This window comes from Geotrypetes seraphini, chromosome 2 (assembly GCF_902459505.1).
Source record: "Geotrypetes seraphini chromosome 2, aGeoSer1.1, whole genome shotgun sequence".
Taxonomy (NCBI): domain Eukaryota; kingdom Metazoa; phylum Chordata; class Amphibia; order Gymnophiona; family Dermophiidae; genus Geotrypetes; species Geotrypetes seraphini.
The window spans coordinates 388,570,044-388,588,826 of NC_047085.1; the positions used below are offsets into that span (position 1 = coordinate 388,570,044).

Sequence of the window (18,783 nt, forward strand, 5' to 3'; positions counted from 1 at the left end):
TCCAGGTCATTAATAAATATATTGAACAGCAGCGGTCCCAGCACTGATCCTTGTGGGACGCCACTCGTGACCCCTTTCCAGTCAGAGTAGTGTCCTTTTACTACTACCCTCTGCTTCCTGTCCGCCAGCCATTTTCTGATCCATCTGTGCACGTCCCCTTCCACCCCGTGGTTCCACAGTTTCCTTAGTAGGTGCTCGTGGGGTACCTTGTCGAAGGCTTTTTGGAAGTCCAGATATATGATGTCTATGGGGTCACCTTTGTCCAGTTGTTCGTTTATCCCTTCAAAGAAGTGCAGTAAGTTCGTTTGGCATGATCTTCCTTTACAGAAACCATGCTGGCTGGTTCTCATCAGATTATTTCTTTCTATATACTCATTGATACTGTCCTTGATTAATGATTCGGCCATCTTTCCCGGAACTGAAGTTAAGCTGACCGGTCTGTAGTTCCCTGGGTCGCCCCTGGATCCTTTTTTGAAGATGGGTGTAACATTCGCTATCCTCCAGGCCTCCGGGACTACCCCTGTTTGCAAGGATAGGTTGCATATCTGCTGTAGGAACTCCGCTATTTCGTCTCTGAGCTCTTTCAGTATTCTTGGGTGGATTCCGTCTGGGCCCGGAGACTTGTCAGATTTTAATCTATTTGTCTGTTTGAATACGTCTCCGAGGCTTACCTCCACTGAAAATAACTTTTCCTCTTTATCCCCCTTGAAGATTATTTCCGGTTCCGGTACGTTAGATGTGTCCTCTTTTGTAAAGACCGATGAGAAGAACGTGTTTAATCTGTCTGCCACCTCCTTTTCCTCCTTTACCACTCCCTTTCTGCCTCCCTCATCTAGGGGTCCCACCTCCTCCCTCGCTGGTTGTTTTACTTTCACATATCGAAAGAATGGTTTAAAATTCCGTGCCTCCTTGGCAAGTCTCTCTTCATACTCTCTTTTTTTGCTGTTCTGACCACATGGTGACATTCTTTTTGATGCTTCCTGTGCTCTTTCCAATTTTCCTCGGTTTTATCCTTTTTCCACTTCCTGAATGATTTTTTCTTGTCACCTATCACCTTCCTAACTTCATTGGATATCTATGCTGGGTCTTTTGTTTGATTCTTTTTAGCTCCTTTTCTAAATCTGGGTATATACAGGTTTTGTGCTTCGTTTACCGTGTCCTTGAATAAGGTCCAGGCTTGCTCCACCATCCGTGTTTTCCTGGAGCAGTTCCTGAGTTTTCTCTTTACCATTTGTCTCATGGCATCATAGTTCCCTTTCTTGAAGTTAAACATTGTTGCTATGGTTCTTTCTCTTTGGCATTTCCAATTTCACTTTGAATTTGATCATGTTGTGATCACTGTTTCCTAATGGTCCCACTACTTCCACTTCTTGGGCAGGTCCTTCCAGCCCGCTGAGGATTAAATCCAGAATAGCTGTCCCTCTCATTGGTTCCCTGACAAGCTGCTCCAAGAAGCAGTCCCGTACAGCCTCCAGGAACTCCGTTTCCTTTGAACATTTTGAAGCTCCATGGCTTCAGTCTATCCCGGGATAGTTGAAATCTCCCTTAACTATGGTGTTTGCGTTTTTACCATCTCGCTTCAACTCGGCTCTCACTTCTTCATCCTTTGCTTCTGTTTGTCCGGGTGGGCGATAGTACTGTCCCATCTTTGTCTCGGTTCCCTTTCTTCCTGATATTTTAACCCATATTGATTCCAGCTGGTCATTTGTCGCTGTTGCGTCCACTCCGGTCGAGAGTGAATGGTATCCTTTTTGTAAAGTGCTACTCCTCCTCCTTTCTGATATGTCCTGTCTCTTCGGTAGAGCTTGTACCCTGGCAGTACTATGTCTCATTTGTTCTCCTCATTCCACCATGTTTCCGTGATCGCTATGATGTTTAGGTTCTCATCTTTGACCAGGATTTCTAGTTCCCCCATTTTGTTCTTCAGGCTTCTTGCGTTAGTGTACATACAATTTAAGTCTTGATATTTTTGTTTTCTTGTTGTTCTCCCCTGCGGTTCATTATTCTTTCCGTCCTCTTCCTGTCCTGCAGATTCCTGTTTATTTTTTCTCTTGTCATCCCCTTGTGGTACGATCTTATTTTCCTCCTTTTGTTCCTTCCTTTCCTCTAGTTCCCTTTTGTCCTCCTCTTGTAGTAGACTCCTCCTATCCTCCTCTTGATTCGTCTGACTCCGTTGGTATTTCATCACCTGTTTTGTGTCTTTGTTGTCTTCCCAGCACTGTCCCCTTTCAGTGTCCTTTCGGGATACTGTCTTCTGAATCATCGACACCTGGTCGACTGTCGGCTTTCCCTCTCTTCCTAGTTTAAAGCTTGCTCTATTCCTCTCCTGATGTTGCTTGCTAGTAGTCTAGTTCCCGCCGTGCTCTGGTGTAGTCCATCTCTCCTGAAGAGCTTGTTCTTTCCCCAAAACGTTGTCTACTTCTTCATGAATTGAAATCCCTCTTCTTCACATCATCTCCTCATCCACGCATTTATTGATTGTAGCTCTGTCTGCCTCTTCACATCAGCCCTCGGTACTGGTAGGATCTCCGAGAACGCTATCCTCTGAGTCCTCATCTTCAGCTTCCTTTCTAAGATCTTGAACTGTTTGGTGACTGCATTCCTGCTGTAGTCTCTCCTGGTAACATCATTTGTCCCGACGTGGACCATCACTGCCGTCTCTTCCGTCTCTGCTCCTTCCAGGATCCTTTCAATTCTGTCGGTGATGTCCTTGGTTCTTGCTCCTGGGAGACAGGTCACCAGCTGATCCTCTCTCCCTCCTGCTATGTGACTGTCCATTTGTCTTAGGATCGAGTCTCCCACCAGGATTGCAGATTTCCCTTTTTTCAGCCTCCGCTGTGGTCGCATATCAGTGTCCTTGGTACTTTTTGTTTCTTCTCCTTCAAAGCACGGTAGGATCTTGCCTCTTCTTCCTGCGGGTTTCCTCCATGGGATCCTTCTGCCTTGGTGTCAGATGGTTCTTGTCCTTTGTTTAGCGCATCCTCCTTGTTCCTGTGCTGCTCGTGTTCTTGTTCTTCTACTCTCCTGTAGGCATCCTCGATGAACTTATCGAGTTCCCTGACTTGTTCCTCAATGTGCCTCTCTCTCATAGGGTATTCGGCTGTTCAAAAAGGGTCTTCTGAGATGTAGAGTCCCTCCAGTTCCTGGATCCTGTGCTTCAGCTGACTGACTTCGCTCTTCAGTTCCTGACATCATCCACACACATACTACTGTCTCCCCAAGGGGAGGTAGTTGTAAAATGTGGCAGTCCATGCAGTACACTGGAAAGCTCAACCTCTGGGCATCTGCAGCTTCCATTCTTGTCCGCCTTCTAGAAGTTCCTATATTCCTTACTTGTGTGCTCACTCCTGTTCCTGGCACTTCCTAATCTTCTTCGTCTTCTGCCTCTTTCCGCTTGTATGTGTGTGTTGTCCTCATTTTCCTAGCCCTCTGTGCTGCTAGTACCTTTTGCTTGTGTATGTGTGTGTGTTCTCTCTTGTGGTTGCCTTTTCTTAATCCTTACTCATTGCCTGTCTACTTGTGTGTGTTCTCTCTGCTTGTGTGTGTTCTCTTTTTGCTTGTGTGTGTTTTCTCTGCTGCTGCCCCTTTTTGCTGAGGTGCGTGTGTGCTACCACTTGGGTCTGCCTCTTGGGCCTACCATTTTCCTACCTTCTGTTCCTGCTGCTTTTCTTCTGCACCCTCTGTGCCTGCCGCTTCTCTTTGTTCCTGTATGGGTGGGTCCCTCCTGGGCCTACCTGCTTCTTGTCTTCAGTGCCTGCTGTCTCTGCCCTACTTGACCTGTATGTGGATTTCCTCCTCATGCCTGCTACTCCCTTACCGTGCTGTCTTTCCTTGTGGATGTAGTGGCCCAGCCCTTCTTAAGGCCCTTCGCAAAGGCGCTCTCGCTAAGGCGAGCGCCTTTGCCACTCGCCATAGCCGTGTGCCGAATGGCTGCGCGCCGTTGGCTCCCCCCCTCTTAAGGGGGAGTCCGGACGCTGACTCTGCTGGTGACGCGGTGCGGGTGGGCGGAGCTTACTCTCGCCGCTGCCCGCTCCTCACCACCGCTAACCTCTCTGGTCTCCTCCCTCTTGCTTCCTCCTTCCTCCTCCCGGCTACTTCTCCTTCTTCAGCTGCTGCCGCTGCCTGCTCCTACTGCCACCATGCGGCTTGTGTGGCCTTCGCGCCGTGGCTCCCTCTTCTTAAGGGGGGTCCAGGCACTGACTCTGCTGGTGACGTGGTGCAGGTGGGCGGAGCTTACTCTCGCCGCTGCCCGTTCCTCACCACCGCTAACCTCTCCGGTCTCCTCCCTCTTGCTTCCTCCTTCCTCCCGGCTACCTCTCCTTCTTCAGCTGCTGCATGCTCCTACTGCCACCACTTGATTGCTTTTGAACAAACTGAGGAGGTAGGAAGAGCTCCCTGGGAAGGAGGCAAAGTTCAAAAAATGATTGACAGCATTCTGCAAGCAACTTGCGGATTCAGATGCAAAATCTTAACGTTCAGGACCATTAGACACATCTAGAAGAAAGATTAGGTACTTATCTCAATAACAGGTCAACACATCAGTTTCATCAGAGTTAATATTGGGTGGGTTTTGTAGTATTTTTCATGCTGATTTCAAATCTGTGTTTAGTTTTTCACTTGCACATCACATTTTTGTGATGAGGCTCATTATATATAATTATTGGACAATATATCAGATGTTTATAGGATGAACGTATAAGGAGGGTTAACGACAGTTGTCTTTGGTTTTTATGCTTCGTACATTATTTACGGTGATTAATATCAGTCTTTATCATGCCAAGACATTGTACTAATCATCCAGGTAGTTTCTGTTACATCTGTGATTCATTCACAACGACAGCACAACGTCATTCAATTACCGTAGATCTGAAGAAGGTATACAGATTATACTTTGGCTGTCCACTGGGTGACAAGTAAAAGTCTCGGGTTCCACATATCATCTGTACCAGTTGTTCCAATGGACTTCGTGACTGGCTTAATCAACAAAAGGTAAAATTTCACACTCCTTTCCATACTTACTGTGATATGGAATTGATTACCTCCTCAAATTAGATCATGTTTCTCTCTTCAGATCTTTCGCAAAACCTTAAAAACCACTATGTTTCATCACTTTTTAGGCTATAGCTCCAATGAATATTAATGGATCTTTCTTTGTAAACTGAATCGAGCTCCTATGTTTAGGAGATGATTCGGTATATAAATATAAGAATTAGATTAGATTAGAAAGGCAGCAATGTCATTTGCAATCCCAATGATAATGGAGGGAACCATGAGACCATATTAAAGATTGCTACTTTTGCCTTGTGAACACAAGTGGATTCTCAGGTAAAACTAAGCACAAAATTATATATCATGCTCTGGATTCTGCTATTAGACCTGTTCCTCATGTTGACTCACTGCCTGTCCCTGTACCTCAACGAGATGGACTTGCTTCTGTGGAACATGAGGAATGTGATGATGATGCAGCACAATCCAATCCACAATCCAGAATTATCTGATCCTGATTATGTGAATGATAAAGATTCAGAGCCAGAGACCTTTACACAAGCTGAGTTCAATAATCTTATTCAAAATAAAAAGCAGAACTTCTTCCTTCAAGGCTTAAGCAAAAACACTTGCTAATATAACTCATTACAGAAAAGAAATCATAATTTAACATTCTTCACTGTAAATGGCTCATTGTGTTTTTGTCATGACATCAACGGACTCTTCAATAGTTTGTTACAAGTGCATTGTCCAGATGGCGTCTCTTCATTGATTATTCACAGAGAAGCTTAAAGGCAGTGTTACTGCACAACGGAAATTCTAAACCAAGTATACCAATTGCCCATTCTGCTCATCTAAAGGAGTCTAATGAAAATATGAAGAATTTACTAGAAACAATCAGTTATAAAACACACCAGTGGAACATCTGTGGTGATCTGAAGTTCATTGGTATGCTATGCTATTTCCTGTACTTCTGGGATAGCATATCTACAGCTGAACATTATGTCAAGCGTGTCTGGCAGCTGAGGATACCTATAACCCAGGGACAAGCAGTGTGAAATTTATGCCATCGGTGGATCCTCATAAAATATTTCTTCCACCTCTTCATATTAAGCTGTAGTTGATGAAGAACCTGGTAAAGGCCATGGGTAAACTAAACTCGTCAGGTTTTCAATATTTTGTTAAGAAATTTCAAAAAATCAGCACTGCAAAACTGAAGGAAGGGATATTTATAGGCCCACAGATCCATTATGCAGGATGAAAATTTTAAAGCAATCACTCTGAGCAGCTGACTTGAAGCTTGGGAGGCATTCAAGTGGTTAGTGGAAAACTTTCTAGGCAACCAAGAAAGGAGTTCAGATCTCCTTGACTCGTATCAGAAACTTGACTGTTAGCATGTCATTAAAAAATACACTTTTTGCACTTACATCTTGACTTTTTCCGGAAAATTTTGGTATGGTTGTAGTGACAAGCAAGGAGAACATTTTCACCAGGGAATTCAGTTAATGGCAGCGTCACTACCAAGGTTTGTGGATGAGAGTATGATTGGCCGACTACTGCTAGATGTTGTGCCATGACAATCCAGACACAACTCACAAAAAGAAATCATACACTAAGCATTTTTGAAGACATATTGGTTGCTAAGTGACAGTCCAGTGTATGTTGTATGTAGGTGTGTGTGTATGTATATATGTAGTATATATGTATATATATATGTATAATGTGGCCCACTGTAGTGCAGAACAGGACTTTATAGCTCCTACAGTGGAAACCCCCAATATAGCACCCTTGGACGTGTGGCCCGAAATGGACCACCCTGCAGGACCGGATTCCAAAACCGGAATCGACACCAAAAGAAAGTCAACTACAATTATCATTCAAAGAAATAATATCCTTTTATTCTTTTTGTATCCAGGCAAGTAGTCTTTTCAAAATAGCTGCTAAGCTTGTCAGAATGTTCTATACAGCAGCACAAAGAAAAAAAATAGCAATCCAAGCAAGCAAAAACCAGAATACAATAAAGTTCTTGCCTTGCATCCAGCAATGTTGTAACCTCAGCTGTGTCTGAGGGTTTCAGCCCAACTCAGGCCTAATGCACTGACTGCTCCACAGCAGGCAGTTTCAAAAACCAAAAACAAAAAAAACAAAAAACAGTTCAAGTCACTTATCCCAAAGCCAAGTGTTTCAAAGTTCCTCCAAGCCTCTGGCCAGTTCATCACTCACTGCCAGGTAAAGGGGAGTGACAGGTTTTGCACACAAAAGTCCCTTAATTTGACTTTTCACAATTCCCTCCCAAGATATCAGCAAAACCTCACCCCAAAAAATCACTCCCTAGCTTTGCAAACAAAATGTTTCCCCATACAGTCCAGCACCAACAAACTCCACTCACTGTTTGAGGGTGGAAGCAAAGTCCACCTGCATGGCTTCAGGTGGACCTCAGGAGCAAACTCTGCCAAACCTTCTTCAAATTCATGTGGCTGTTCTCCTGGCAACATGGGTTCCTCAGCCTGACCCGCCTCCAACACCTCCATTGGAACTGGTTTGCTGCTCCTGCTTGGCTGAGAGGACTCCCCTAGGGAGAAAATGGATTAAACCTCCTCCCTAGCTTGCTTCCCTTACTGTTCTCTGGGACAGGTTTTAAATATCTTAGGGCGACACCCTGTTTTGTCAGCCCTGGCAGTGTTCCAAGGGCCCTCTTGGGCTCCCCCGGTGGTCAATGTTCATTATTTGGCTCAGAAACTACCTGTCCCTTCCAAATTTCCTCTCCGGGCTTTCTTTTCTGCTCCATTTTCTTTTTCCCTATCTGAGACCAGGGCAGGGAGGATACCCGGCTGGTCACAATATATATATATATAAAAAGGAGTACCGAAGTTAAAATTATATATATATATAATTATATAATATATATATATATATATATATATATATTATATATATATATATATATATATATATATATATATGTATAACTCCTTTTCTGAGGCAGGTTCAAATGGTTTGCCTAAGTTTGTGCAAAATGCATGAGATACGTATGTATATTATATACCTCTTAATGTCCTATCAAATCCCCTATTGTCAATGTACCCAAACCAAAGGGACATAAAAAAACAATATTTCCTGTTGAATTCATAGACAGTACTATGTGTGTTACCATTAATTTTGTGGTAAGACCGATGATTTATCGGTACACTTGTATCTTGGATGCACAGGTGGTATGAAATCCATTCCCCAGATTTGACCCTCATGGGAAAAAGTTGATTCAAGGGGTCTAAAAACATATAACAAATATTCTGTTAGGTGACCAGACACATCAAGGAAAGCCTGAGTTAAAAACTGTCCTGTCTGCTGATTAGCTACTCCAAGAAAAGCTTCCTTTTTTTTCTGTGTGGCCTTGCCACATCTGGACAAACTGGCACTAGAAGATTTCAAAAAACAATATGTCCCTTGTACATGAAAAACAATTTTAGTGGACCCTGTCATGGTTCAATTCCCAGGAAGAATGCACTTTTAATGTAGAACTTGCTGCCAACTCATGCTCTAAATTTGTCAGGCAGGAATAACGTATCCAATCTATCAATGGAATAGTTAGTTTTCCTTGCTGTCTACTATTCTCCCTTGTAATCTTCCCTGCCAGTGGCAGGTAATAAACTTTGGCATTGTCTCCGAAAGTATTTTAAGGATCTCACTCAAAAATCTCTTAAATGCCTCAAGGCAGAGGCAGATGATATATTGGTATATTTTAGAAGATCTGAGATTCAATCTTCTAACACATTTTCCAGGTTGTAGCATGTAGGGCCTCATTGTCTTTTATAATGGAAACATCCATGTTGTAAAGGTTTAATTTTCAGACACAATATGCCCTTAATAAACTTTCCTTTTTTTGGCTTCCAGAGTAAGCATTTAGGGGCCCTTTTATTAAAGCATGTTAAGCAGTTAGGGGACAGTTCTATAACTGAGCATCTCCATTTAGGTGCCCTGAGGATGCATGATGGGAACCTATTGTTCTGATCTCTCTGGCTTTGGGGATTTATCAGCAGCTTAAACTCATTGGCTCTGTAGTCTAATAACATTATTAGACTAGACTCTGAATTCCTTAAGTAAATTTTCTTTAATACACACTCCAAACTAGAGAGCTGAACGGGGACGACGGGAATCCCGCGGGACCTGCGGGGATCCCGTGGGTTCTCCCTTCAGGTCACGGGGATCCCATGGGGACGCCCCCTAGGGTTGCGGGATCCCGTGGGGACGCCCCTCGTGCTCTCGGGGATCCCGCAGGGTTCAATGCCACAAGGCTCATCTGATTTTCCTACCTGCCCTGCTGCGAGGCTCGTCTTCCATTTCCTGCCTGCCCTGCTGCAGCACACATAGCCATTCGGAAGTCTTCCCCGATGTCAGCGCTGACGTCGGAGGGAGGGCTGAATGCAAAGCCCTCCTTCCTCAAATGTCAGCGCTGACACTCGAGGAAGACTTCCGATTGGCTATGTGTGCTGCAGCAGGGCAGGCAGGAAATGGAAGACGAGCCTCGCAGCAGGGCAGGTAGGAAAATCAGATGAGCCTTGTCCGAAGATCTAAAGGCGAAAAAAACAGTGTGGACAGGCAGTGGCTGCTGCCAGAAGGATTCTGGGCTGTATAAAGAGAGGCGTAGTCAGTAGAAGGAAGAAGGTGTTGTTGCCCCTGTACAGGTCATTGGTGAGGCCCCCACTTGGAGTATTGTGTTCAGTTTTTTGGAGACCGTATCTGGCGAAAGACGTAAGAAGACTTGAGGAGGGCGACGAAAATGATAGGAGGCTTGCGCCAGAAGACGTATGAGGAGAGACTGGAAAGCCCTGAATATGTATACCCTAGAGGAAAGGAGAGACAGGGGAGATATGATTCAGACGTTCAAATACTTAAAGGGTATTAACGTAGAACAAAATCTTTTCCAGAGAAAGGAAAATGGTAAACCAGAGGACATAATTTGAGGTTGAGGGGTGGTAGATTCAGGGGCAATGTTAGGAAATTCTACTTTACGGAGAGGGTGGTGGATGCCTTGGAATGCGCTCCCGAGAGAGGTGGTGGAGAGTAAAACTGTGACTGAGTTCAAAGAAGCGTGGGATGAACACAGAAGATTTAGAATCAGAAAATAATATTAAAGATTGAACTAGGCCAGTTACCTGGGCGACTTGTACGGTCTGTGTCTGTGCATGGCCGTTTGGAGGAGGATGGGCAGGGGAGGACTTCAATGGCTGGGGAGGTGTTAGATGGGCTGGAGTAAGTCTAAACAGAGATTTCGGCAGTTGGAACCCAAGCACAGTACCGGTGTAAAGCTTTGGATTCTCGCCCAAGAAAATAGCTAAGAATGAAAAAAAAATAAAATAAAATAATAATTTATAATTGAATCAGGTTGGGCAGACCATGGGATGGGAACCATCGGGGTCTTTATCTGCCGTCATCTACTATGTTACTATGTTTATCATTGAATGTTTTGATCAATGTCCTCTCTTAGTCCTCCTCTTTTCAAGGGGAGAAGAGGCCTAGTTTCTCTAGCCTCTCATTGTACGGCAATTCTTCCAGTCCCTTAACCAAGTTTTGTTCGCATCGTTCTCTGGACCCTTTCGAGTATGTAACTATGTCCTTTTTCATGTACGGCGCACCAGTGTTGGACGCATGTACTCCATGGTGGGGGAGCACCAATGGCCCCAGTTCAGCGGCATGATAACATTCATCCGATCTGTTTGTGATCCCCTTCTGTGAATCATTTCTTAGCATTCTGTTTGCCCTTTGCCGCCGCTGCTGCACATTGCACGGGCGGTTTCAATGGTCTTGTCTACAAGACTACTTTCCCAAGTCTCTTTCCTGGGGCTCTCTCTCCGAGTACAGCACCGGACATCCTGTATTCGTCATATGATATTTGTAACTGACATGCATCACCTTGCACTTATCACGTTGAACCTCATTTGCCAATTTGCGGGTCCATTCATCGAGTGTGTTTATGTCTCGTTGTAGGTCTTCGCAATCCTTCTGTGTCCTCACTGTTCTGCAATTTGGGGGCTGGGAAAGAGTAGTGTCTATTTCTTTATTTTATTAAAAGTTATTTTTAGCTACATTGGGAAAAAGTCAGAAACAAATAGAGAAAAAACAGCTTGGCATGTTCTCTTAAGGTAGCATTTTTGCACAATTGGTCAGAACATTGACAATCCTGAATGGCCTCTGGGTAGAGAAAAGCAACAACCCTCCACCCCAGTCATGTCAACAACACTTTTATACCTACATTGAGCCATTGAACGAATACCAACATTAAATATACCAGCGGGCATAGTACAGCTTACCCCCAAAGACAAGTCGTGTCTTCCTTCAGGGCCTACCTGGATGATTGTAATATTTAAGATCTCTCCTCTTGTTTTCTTCTTTTTTTCTTAATGGAAGGGTATGTATATTTATAAATTGGTTTTGTTTAATCAGATAGTTAGTTATATCTTTTTCATGTTAGTCTGTAAATTGGTTGCTTTTGTTCTTCTGTATTTTTGAAAATTCTTCCTTGACTGCTCTGTCCAACTAATTACAGTAAGAAAATGGATGGGGTTATTGTGTTAATGGCCTTTTTTCTTATATATTTTCTTGTTCATCAAATTATCTTTTTTTCTCTATTACTACTACTATTTATCACTTCTATAGCGCGCCTCCTCAGAACTTGAGGTCTAAGTAGAATTTACAAAGTTTTCTGTCTTATTTAAGGATCATTTTCCTCTCTCTTTGATAATGTTTTTATCCATGTTGTTATGTCAGGTATGTAAACTATTTGTATGAGAATTCTTCAAATAGCTCCCACCACTTTCATATTTTGTGCAGGAGGTGGTTGGGACGGGAGAAGTGGTAAAAGGGCGCGTCGTAGGACACTGGGAAAAAATGTATTGCAAAAACAGGATGATTATGTGTAAAAGTGAATTGTAGTTTTGCTTTTGAGATATTTAATAGGTGTTAAAAAACTAAAAGTGCAGAAACGTATTGAAGATCCCTCATTTGAAATTCAATAAAAATGAAAATTCTCAGTATACTATCCTTTCCATTAATTTTGTATATTCATGTAAGCCTCATTATGGACTGCAAATCTATATGGTTCCTACCTTCCTTCATGTTCCTTTTATTTTGATTAGCATATGGGATAAATTTCCTCATCATAACCCTCACAGTAAAGCTACAGATGGGACTGAAAAGGTTATTATTACTGGATGCCAGTAATATAGCTCCTGAAATGTGTTTGGTGGTATTCTTTAAGAATTGCATGTTACCCAAGTCTTTACCATACAGTATGCTTCGTTTAAGGAATCTTTGAGGTATGTTTCCTCAAAGAAGCTTTAGCTGGTCCAAAATAAAACCTCTTTTTACCAGAAGAGGGAGCTTTTTGATGTTGTTAGTAGAGATTTTCTGGTGACTTTCCTGATGCATAAGGATTGTCAGGGATGTTATAGATGCTGGATCTGTTTTATTATTATACTGTGCTTAATGCCGTCTTGTAGGAAAGAGTACAGCATTGTACAGTCAAACCTCGGTTTGCGAGTAACCCGGTTTGCGAGTGTTTGCAAGACGAGCAAAACATTCTCGCAAAACGTGTCTCGCAAACCGAGTGTTGACTCGATTTGCGAGCACCCCCCGATAACCGGCATCGCTCCCCTCCCCGCTCGCAAAGGGCCCCCTCCAGCTCGAATCTGCACCCCCCCCCCCGCGAGAACAGGAACCCACCGCCCCGACCAACTTTAACTTTGGCACTGGCACGCAGCCCACAAGTGATCGGTGCTGCTTGTAGATCTTCTTCCCAGTCTCTGCCGGCGAGAGGGAGAATTAGAAGGGCTTGAGCATGCGCAGATGCATGCTCAAAGCCAGCAGAGACTGGGAAGAAGAATCTACAAGCGGCACTGGCACTTGTGGGCTGCGTGCCAAAGGGGGGGTGAGTTAAAGTTGGTCGGGCGGGGGGTTCCTGTGTCTCGCTGGGGGGGTGCCGATTCGAGCGGGGAGGGGGGCCTTTGCAAGCGGGGAAGGAGCTGTTCTCCGTGCTGGTGCCAGACGGGGGGGGGGTGAGTTTAAAGGTGGTTGGGTGGGGGGTGCCTGTTCTCGCGGGGGGGGTGCCGGATCACATGGGGGGGGGGGGGACTTTGCGAGCAGGGGGAGGGGAGCAGCGCCCTGGCCTCGGGGGTGGGAACATATCAAAGCGAGTTTCCATTATTTTCCTATGGGGAAACTCGCTTTGATAAACGAGCATTTGGATTACGAGCATGCTCCTGCAACGGACTATGCTCGTAATCCAAGGTACCACTGTAACTGTAAATGCAAAACTGTGCACATCACAATGTTATGCAAATAAACTTGTCACAAATTGGTTGATTTATATTTTTGAGTGTTTTATTGGCAACTCTAGGGAAGTAGAATCACTTATATTTTCAGATAATATCAATTAGAAAAGGATAGAGACTGCTATTGCTTATGGATCTCCTACTTATCATCACTGTATAAGATGTGGTTTGCTGGTACTGACTGATTCAACAGATCTGGTGATTTATAGATAAGTAAGCAATACAATCAGAGTAAAAGTTCACCTAGCATGACTAAATTCCAAGTAGATCAATATATTAAGCATTTGGACCCTGATTATGTAAACAATGCCTACTTGTAAATGCAGAGGAGCGTAAGTGTCGATCATAAGTGTTATCATGCCTAACGGTGTCTAAATCAGTCTTAGGGGCCAGTAGGTGTTAAAGCCTTAGGTCCACTCTATGTCATGATTTTCTTCGCCTAAATCACAGGTGTCAAGCTAAAGGCCCGTGGACCAAATCCGGCCCGCCTGGCCGTTTTATGCGGCCCGTGGTGTGTATGTGGCGTTTCATTGGTGTTAATTGGCCAGCTCCCTCTTCCTCACTGCCACAGTGCACAAAGTCGCAGGCATCCTGCGCCTGAACCGGAAGCCTTTTCTCTGACATCGCAACGTCGGAGGGAATAGCTTCCGGATGAGATGCAGGACATGCGAGGAGCCACCGCCCACGGCTTTGTGCACACTGCAGCATTGAGGAAGAGGGAGCCGGCCATAAGATAACACTGGGGACGGCAATAAAAACATATATTGCACTGCGGGCTGCATAAAACAGTCATGAGGGAGGCACCTAGATGAGGTACAGCATGGAGGGAGGGAGACAACAAAGGTAGGGGGAATGTTTTTATTTTTCAATTTAGTGATTGAATTGTGTTAATTTTGAGAATTTTCATCTACTGTCTATATTTTGCGCTGTTCAGTAAGAAATGCATTTTTTTCTTTTTCTCTGGGGTTGTACTGCATGCAGAGTCTTGAATCTTAAGGTTTTTGTTTGTATATATTAGTATTTTTAGTTTTTGTTCCCGTATTTGCATAGGGGTTATCTGTGTTCTTGTAGGAATGCATGTTGAGAAGTATACAGTATGCTTTGTGTAGTTTAATTTTGTGGTTTACCATGATGTGTTGTTAATAATATTATATTGTGTGTGTATATATGAAAAATGAATGGAAAAAAATGGTGTTACAATTAGTACTATTATGGGGCGGCGTCTGGCCCACGACTTAGCCTGTGTTTTGGATTTCAGGCACTTAATGTGATTGAGTTTGACACTCCTGGCCTAAATGATTGTGCCTAAATCAAAACACGCCCAAGATCTGACCACAATCCTTCCGTAGTCAGACCTACTTTCTGGTAGACATCTACCATCTAATTATAGTAATTGTGATTTAATTGTTTTTTTCAATTGCAATTTTCAATTTAATGGCGACAAGGTTTATTAAATGAGTTACGCATCTAGATCGGCTAAGTTGTGTGCCAGGTCTAGGTGCCTAAGTTTAGCCATCTTTTATAGAATTGGGGTTCTTGGATTTGGACTCTATGGGCCTAGTCTTTCTTTTATCCTAAACCAACTATCTAAGGAGGCTTGTGCAGTCACTGCACGCACCTCTGATCTAGGCTCTTCCTTCCTTATTTTCCCAGATCCGCTCAGTTCTGGGTGGTTTTTTTTGTATATTATAGACTTGTGAGGGAAGGATTTAATTTCTGGCGGATTCACTGATTAGGTAAAGTCGGGATGTCTTACACTTTTATTCAGTGAAAGCTGTCTCTTCTTTAGTTTCTCCCCCCCCCCAAATAAAAAAAAAAAGGTTCTTTCCCATCCCAAAGCCCTGATTTGTGACTGCCATCCCAAAGCCCTGATTTGTGACTGCCATCCCAAAGCCCTGATTTGTGTTTTTGTCTGTATTTTGTTGGTCGGTCTTTACTAATTGTAAATTTGATGAAGCAGCTGTTATGTTTGTAAAGTGCTGCATATGCTTGGTAGCAGTACACGATGAGGAAATAATTGCAGCTTTTGGTTGTCTCTTCCCCTCCCTGGCACACTTCGGTTGTTCCTGGTTTCTACCGGCCACACAGACAGAAGCACACTTTTTGGGGAGGTGGGAAGAACAATATGACTCCCCACAGTCTACCATTTATAGGATTTAGAACCCATGGGCTGATGCAGGTATCCCTAGCCCTGTTGCAGCATCGGGGAAGCAGGGAGAAATCGGCGGCGGGTGGTTAGGAGGGGGGAGAGAGAAAGAAATACAGAAAGAAAGGAGGAGCAGGGAGAGAGAAAGAAAGAAAGGGGGGCAGGGAAAGAGACAGAAAAGGTTGGACTCATGGAGGGACAGAGAGAGATGGGAATAGAATGAGGCCTGGAGGAGAGGAAGCATGCAGGAGGCAAAAAGAAGGGAAGAAATATTGGATGCATAGTCAGAAGGAAGTGCAACCAGAGACTCATGAAATCCCCAGACAACAAAGATAGGAAAATTATTTTATTTTCAATTTAGTGACCAAAATGTCAGTTTTGAGAATTTATATCTGCTCTCTATATTTTGCACTATATTTGGCTATTTTTCTGTAGTTGTTACTGAGGTGACATTGCATATTTTAAAGTCATCTGTCTTGACCTCTTTGAAAAAAAACTGAATATAAATGAAGATTAACATTTTCTCTGCATACAGTGTGCTTTGTGTGTGTTTAAATTTTTATTGTTGGTAGATCATTTTGACTTGGCCATTTTAAAAGTAGCTTGCAAGCCAAAAAAGTGTGGACACCACTGCTCTACAGGGTAAGAGGGGTCCATCAGAGGCCAGATTCAACAAGGAGGGAAAGCAAACCCAGGAGGGAGGTGGACCAAAAGTGTTGGAAGGGAGGAAGGGACATGGATGCCTGTCCTGCAGGGTGATGGATGGATGCTGGACCCATAAGTGGGGGTGGGGGGAGGGGGGAGAGAAAGTGGCCATGACCAGAAAAGAGGGTAGAAAGGGAGGAACAATGCTGGACCTATAAGCAGAGGTGGAGGGATGATAGAGAGAGGAAGAAAGAGTGACTCAGACCAGAAAGGGGAGGTGGAAAGGGAGACAAAACTGCAGTTGGAGTGAGAGAGAGAATGGAGGCAGCTAAAACCTGAGAAGGAAAATGCAGAAAGGAATTTCATGCCTTAGGATAGGGGAATTCTTTGCTTTTATTTACTGTATTTCAATATTAATATCAAGTCAATACAGAGTTTATGGTATGTTATGGGGTATAGTATTAGGGGCTCATAGTCAAAACCGTGGCAGACAATCGCACGCAGGATGTTAGCACACTGGATCTCAGCTCTATTTTAAAGTGCTATGAGGGTGTGTGTGGAGGGGAACCCTCCACTTTAGTTAGAAATGTTGGCTCTTCCATTGGGGGGGTGTAAACCACCCTCCCAATACAGAGGAAACAGCCTTTTCCCCTGTTTTTTTAGGAAAAAATTACTGTTTCCTCTGTAATGGTGGAGTTCCCCCCCAATGGGAGCGGCAACATTTCTAAGTAAAGGGGGGGTTCCCCCCCCACACACACCCTCACAGCACTTTAAAATAGAGCGCTTTAAAATAGTGTTGAAATCCAGCGTGCTGACGTCCTGTGCGCAATTGTCTGGGCAGGTTTGGTAATAAAATAGGTCAGATCATAGGTGTTGGAACAGGGTTGGCCACAGGGGCCCTGGCCTCTCCAAAAATTGGCAGTTTGAGTTCAGAAGAGTCAATTATGACTCTCCTGAATCCCCTGCCTACCTCTTCACCGGCTGCTGTAATTTTAAATCTTTAGGCAGCCTGCAACGTCTACATCTTCTCTTTCCTCAGGTCCTCCTGCTGTGCACAGACAATCAAGTTGCGATGTACTACATCAACAAGCAGGGAGGGACGGGCTCTCGCAGCTTGTGCCAGGAAGCCCAGAAGATCTGGACTTTGGGCCATAAATCACCATCTCTTCCTGAAAGCTATCTACATTCAGGGAGAAAAGAATTCCTTAGCGGACAAGCTCAGCAGAATTCTCCAGCCTCACGAGTGGACACTCGATTCCTTTCACTCTACAGTCTATCTTCGCTCAATGGGGCACTCCTCAGATAGACCTCTTTGCAGCTCCTCACAATCACCAGCTGCCCCTATTCTGCTCCAGACTCTACTCTCCTCAACGTCTGGCAGCGGATGCATTTCTCCCTCGACTGGTCCAATCTGTTCCTGTACGCTTTCCCTCCTCTGCCTCTCATGTTGAGAACCTTGTTCAAGCTCAATAGGGAACGAGCCACCATGATTCTGATTGCTCCGAGGTGGCCCATGCAACATTGGTTCTCCCCTTCTACTTCAACTCAGTTCCAGGGAACCTATTCTTCTTCCTCTGTTTCCTTCTCTGCTTACACAGCATCAGGAGACCCTTCTACATCCCAACCTCCAGTCTCTACACCTGACAGCTTGGTATCTCTCGGGCTAACCTCTCATGATACTCGTTTATCTCAGCCTGTTCGTTCCATTCTAGATGCCTCCAGGAAACCAGCCACTCTGCAATGTTACCATCAGAAGTGGACAAGATTTTCTTCCTGGTGTCTTCTTCATCATCTTGATCCAACTTCTTGGATCAAGTTGGATCAAGAGCCTCTTGCCGTTGACCTGCCAAGGAAGTCTTAATTCTACAGTATCCCATCTACGTGGGAACAGGAAGTTGCTGCAGAATACATGATGAAACATAGAAACATGATGGCATATAAAGGCCAAATGGCCCATCCAGTCTGCCCAACCACAGTAACCATTATCTCTTCCTCTCTCTAAAAGATCCAACGTGCCTGTCCCAGGCTTTCTGTCTCCACCACCACCTCTTCTGGGAGACTGTTCCATGCATCTACCACCCTTTCTGTAAAAAAATATTTCCTTAGATTACTCCTGAGCCTTTCACCTCTTAATTTCATCCTATGTCCTCTCATTCCAGAGCTTCCTTTCAAATGAAAGAGATGCTACTCATGCATATTTATGCCACATAGGTATTTAAACATCTCTATCATATTTATTTATTTAATTTGATGTCCCCTTGGAGCTCAGAATGGGTTACAAGTTTAACATACATAATTTCTGTACAAGTTTACGATACAAGTTTTTATCCTAATTTGATACATTCTAGGGTCTAATATTAATATGCAAAAAATACAGTTTACTGGTTACAATTTGCTATAGTTGTCCTTACGATACAATGTTTTCAGTACAAATTATATCCTAATGTAACAAACAGACAGTGTATGATACAAGTTATCCTTAATTGAAACATACTGGTTTTGGTACCAATATGCATTTCTTACCTTTCGAGCCTTTCCTCCAAGTATACATATTAAGATTTTTATGTTTGTCCCCATGCACCTTATGATGAAGATCACACACCATTTTAGTAGCCTTTTCTCTGGATCGAACTCCATTCTTTTTATATCTTTTTGAAGGTGTGGTTTCCAAAATTTTAC

The 18,783-nt window shown here is 43.8% G+C and overlaps 1 protein-coding gene across 1 annotated transcript in view; it reads left to right on the top strand.

Moving 5' to 3' along the window:
• JAZF1 (JAZF zinc finger 1) overlaps positions 1-18,783 on the top strand; it is a 388,932-nt gene that overhangs the window by 51,645 nt on the left and 318,504 nt on the right. The window lies entirely within an intron of this gene.